Source organism: Drosophila hydei, unplaced genomic scaffold (genome assembly GCF_003285905.1).
Source record: "Drosophila hydei strain 15085-1641.00,03,60 unplaced genomic scaffold, DhydRS2 tig00000349-arrow-arrow-pilon, whole genome shotgun sequence".
In the NCBI taxonomy this organism is placed as follows: Eukaryota; Metazoa; Arthropoda; class Insecta; order Diptera; family Drosophilidae; genus Drosophila; species Drosophila hydei.
This window is the reverse complement of record NW_022045714.1, coordinates 414,650-420,153: the sequence shown is the minus strand read 5'-3', so window position 1 is coordinate 420,153 and position 5,504 is coordinate 414,650.

Below are 5,504 nucleotides of genomic sequence, written 5' to 3'. Positions count from 1 at the left end.
CTGAAGTTGTTACAGTATTTTAAATTGCAAACTAGTTTTTTTTTATTTCTCTTTACCATGTCAATCTATCCATCTATCTAATTTTTATCTTTTGCTCTATCTATAAGCTTGTCATGTGTCTGTTTATGGCTATATATCTCTCAATGTTCTTTTTATTATATTATCATTCTATATATTATCTATATATAGATGTCTACAAACATATTCAACTATTCATCTATCTCTCTATCCATGCTTCAATATCTGTTTGTTGCCTATCAATATATACATACATTTATTCCTATTTTTGTCTGTGTATGCAGATATATCTCTTATATACAGATCTGACTTTTGCTCCATTCACATTTATATCATCTGTCTATATATCTATAAGTCTTTCTAAACATGTTAATATTTCTCAATCTATCTGTATTCCAGCATCTGTCAAGCTCTCTGGAAGCTGTCTAATTATCTATCTATGTCTCTATACATATTTGATAAGTTTGTAGCAAATATAGAAACCAAGACAAATAAGTAGATCACAGATCCATCTAGACAGTTACCAGATCAATACTTAGCTGAGAGTTAGATTTTTTAACTACCTATAACTAGATTACAGATTACAAATAGATCACCAAACTATCTATATATCTAGATAGATTAGCTAAATATCTACAGACCGTCATGTGATAAATTTATCAGCTATCTATAGATGAATAACACCTAGATTCTCTAACTGTCTAGACTAGGTTAGCTCATTTAACTATCTATAGATAGATGACAGATAGACCATATATTTATTTATATTATGATTATATTTATATTATATAATCTAATTATCTTTCTTGTACTTCTTACCTCTATCCATCTTAGTATCATAGATTTATCAGCTATATATTCACTTATCGATCTATATCTATTTATGTATTTCATCTATATATTTTATCCATCTATCTATCTACCTATATATTCATCTATATTTCTATATAAACTTCTGTTCCTCTGCTCATCTTTTTATCTTTCACCTATCGTGCCTTCTTTTTAGCTATTCATCACATTTCTCTATCTATCTAAATCGATTTCTCCATTCATAACTAACTCTCTCGCGCACTCCCCTTTGCAGTGTATACAAAGTGGACTTGTTATTTTATAGCACTTGCATTTTTATTCCTGTTTTAATTTTTCCACTTCCCATACGGGTTTGACCAAAAATAAAGGGAGAAAAAAGTCTCAAGCTAAAAAAAGGCAAAAAACGTGAAAGAAGATGTTGATGATGATGCCTGGGCTCGAGTGCTGTCAGGTTTTGTCAATTATCAGGTGCAGCAGCAGCAGCACCAGTGCCCCTCGGAGCCCCTCTCTACGCGCCACGGGCTCACAAAGCTGGCAGCTTGAAGCGTGCGAAATTTTCATTCATAAATGTTGCATTCAACTTGTTGCAGTTGCTGCTCTCGCTCTCGCTCTCTCCCACTCTGCAAGTGGAGCTCAATGGGGCTGCCGCTGAGTGCATTCAAATGAGTTTCGAATGAGATTGGAATGAGTCTTGGCCGAGTCTTAGACGAGCCCGAACATGTGCCTTGTGGCGCCATGCAGCGCAACTGATGCAACTGCAACTGCAACAGCAACTGTAGCCAAATTAATTTCACATTTTGCATTTGTTTTGTGTCAATATTTGGACTAGCCATGAAATTTAATGACCAAAGCGAAATTCTTTTGCAATTGAATTGCATTTAGTTCTGGTCGCAAGGTCAAGTTTTGTTCCAGAGTTGACAACGGCGAACATCTGGCCGAAGAAATCTCTTTTTTGCTCGGCTCAACTCGACCAGCTGTGGACTGCAGCTCGCATTCGTTGCACAGTAGCCGGCACAACCACGTGACGCTGCTACCGACTCGACGCGCTCTCCTATTGCCCATGTGCCGTGCCTAATTTGTAGGGTAATCGATGCCAATGCCAGATGCCAAATGGCATGTGCCTCGGGTTTCGTCTTACACATTGCTCTTGGCACACTTGCCAAAAAACGAGATGAGAAAAACCAGAAAAATCGATGAAAAATTCAATATGAACAGGCACATTTTCAAAAATATATATTTCAGACTTAAGAAAGCTAAAGTTCATTTAAAATCTATTTCAGCAATATCTGCAGAAGCCTGGAAGAGCTGTTGAGGCAAGGAAGCATGAATTAATGCAACTTGCAACAGTTGCAGTTGCAGTTGCATCAGTTGCGCTGCATGGCGCCACAAGGCACATGTTCGGGTTCGTCTATGACTCAGTCAAGACTCATTCCAATCTCATTCGAAACTCATTTGAATGCACTCAGCAGCAGCCCCATTGAGCTCCACTTGCAGAGTGGGAGAGAGCGCGAGCGAGAGCAGCAGCTGCAGCAAGTTGACTGCAATATTTATGAATCAAAAGGAAAATCTATTAAGTTGCTGTGCATCTAAAGCAGCCTAAACAATAAAATGTATATTACCAAGTCAATTAGTTATCGGGCTATGCCTGAAAAATAAGGAAAAAATTAACAAAAAATATTTAAAAATAAAAAACCAATATCTGATATCTCTATAAGCACTAGGTAGCTAAATTAGAAAATTATATATCTATAGCTCAAATAGTTTTCGATTTATGCATAGAAAATCAAGAAAAAAATAATTATTTTTGTTCGAATTAAATAAAACTAAAATGTTAGACAAAACTAGTTTATTGTAGACTTGAAGATTTCGCTCAGTGTATCAGCACTTGAGCTATTGAATTTCCCTTAGTAAAACTATATGCTGTCTACCCTTGGCCAGGCTAACTTTTGTTGCTCTTGTTGCTATTTTCATTGTTGTTGGCCAACAGCCATGATTCGAGGTAATTGAAATCGAGCGCCGAAATCAATTGGCCACCCAAAAACCAAATTGCTGGCATAATTTTGATTTGAATTTAATGACTTTATTTACCCAAGACGCAGAGCGAAGAAGAAGCAGACGAGTCTCGATGCGATCCGGGCAGCTGCAGCATTGTTCCAGGAGCGGGACACTGGCTGCGTGTCTGCGTGGCAGCGGATCAACAATTGAAATGTTGCTGTTTCGCAAATTGCATTTTAATCAAGTCTAATTAAAATGAGTTTAGCGCATTTCCTGTGAGGTCCGCTCAGATCAGAGTGATCATTTAAGGCTGCCCTGGCCGTTCGACGAAATCTTAATAAGATTTTAACTAGCCAGTTCCGCAAAGCGGAGGGTCGCACAGCATCGCAAATCGTGAGAGCTGATATAAAGTTATCAACACTTTGCCAGAATTGACCCAATCGCAGACACATATTGGCCAGCTCTACCCATCCCTCTCCCTCTCCTCCTCTCGCCCTCACTCTCTCTCTCTCTGTGTCACGCTCTTTTTCTGGTCACGCGTGTCCAGTCAATCAACAATCGCGCGCTGGCATTCAAAATATCAGCCATGCACGCAAATTGCAGCCTCAGTGAAAGTTTCAACACGCGTCAAGCAGATGTTGGCGAAGCAGCAAAGAGAGAGGCAGAGGCAGAGAGAGAGAGAGAGAAAGAAGCTTAGCTATAGCCCAGCAGCACAGCTTTTTCAAAATATTACTTAAAGCGGATTTAACAACTTCCTGCGCTTCCGCTTCAATATATAAAGATCTTGCTAAAATCCTGATCAGTGAGAGTAAAATGAGCATTCATATATGCATGCATATATATATATATATATATGCTTGATCAGCATCAAAATCCATGTCTCTAACTTTTCTCTTCTTCATCATATATCGAGCATTTCGCATAGAGTTACACAGCTTACAATCATAACAGAACGAATAACTATACATTTAATATCCATGAAATGGACTTTAATGAGTAGTAAATTTTATGACATTCATGTTTAAATATAATTTTGAATATTTAGCTAGAATTTTCATAAACTTTTCGCTGCATTCGCGAAAGTATTTTTCCAATACAATACGAATTTAGATTTCCAGCGTGTTCAATTGTCTCTGGCTTATTAACGTAGTCAAGTGACAAGGTGACGTGGCTCACATCACACTTGATGGCGTATAAATTGAACCATTATGTGAAATGATACCTTCTACAAAAGTTTCTTTGAGTAAATCAATAAACAGAAAAATGATTTTGATAACAAATTTTGACAATGACAATGTCAGTCTCACCATAATGAAATGTCATATTATTAACTATGCATTATCTAAATCCCACTTTTAGCTTTTCGAAAGGCACTTAAAGCCAGTCTGAATCTGATGAACGCTCATTAGAGCGCTTAAATGACAATTTAAGAACTAGGCGACACGTTCCAGCACTTTGCCAAGCGCTGATCCTTCTCGAAGAGTGAGTGAGAGCGAGAGAAGGGGAGGTGGAGAGCCATAAAGATCATAGTTGCGATAGAGCCTGGTGTAAATTTCCACAAAATGCGATGACCAAACACAAAAGGGACATCGGCAACAATGAAATATGAAAATTATTAAAACTACACCGCAGGATAACGATGCGTCCTGCCAGATACCAAATAGATAAAACGAAGAAAAAACGTAAATGGAGAAATAATAATAAAGAATAAAACACAAGTAGAAACTATATTTTCTGTTTTCAGTTTTTTTTTTTTTGAAGGAAATTAATGCGCTATTAACGACCGCAGGATCAGGGGCTAAGGCAACGAGCAGACCCTCAGGATCTCCGAGCAGCTCGCATACAAAATGCATTGTCATCTGCTTAGGCCAGAGTAGCCGAAAAAGAAGTTGTTAGAAGTCCGAGCTCTATTTGTGCCGAGGCGCGTTAAATAAGTCATAAATTTCATTGACTTTATCCTGCCCGGGCAATCAAATATATATACATATATATATATATATATATATATATATACGTATTTTTCATATTTAATTCTATTGTTCAACTTTAAGCCTTTCGAGCAATCATGCGGGGCATATTACTTACACTTGTGCCCTGCCCCAGCTCCAGCTCTTAGTGGAAATCATTCGCAATTGTTTGATTTTCTTCAGCCTCTCCGTTTTTTTTTTCGTTGGAATTAAGTGACATAAATCGTGTTGATCTTGGGCAACCCCAAACGATACTTATCAGTAGAGTGGAGTAGTTTTCGAGTACATTAGTTGAACTTTGTACTTAAGTTCTGTTGTGTGGTCCCCTCAGCGCTGCGCCCTTATGTGGGTGTCCAGGCACTCAGTTGGTGTCCATGAGGGGCTTAGGATCTTAGACTCAATTGTCATGCATTGCGGCTCAGCTGTGAAGGTCAGCTAACTGCCGCTGTGAGTTGGGCAGCTCTTTGGATATAGTTGGACATCCAGAGAGTCAGAGTCTTTAATTGACTAGGTTTTATAGTTCTTAAGTTATTAAGAGTTGGAGAGACTTAAGGGACAGATTTTCTGCTTTAGACAACCTGTCAAGGCAGCTGGGGGAACATGTTTAAGGCTTAATGGATCACTGCTTCTCATGCCTAACTTAGCTCTGTTAAAGAAACTCAATGGAAATTTATTTGCATAGAATTAGAGTTGCGACTTTCAATACGCTATAGG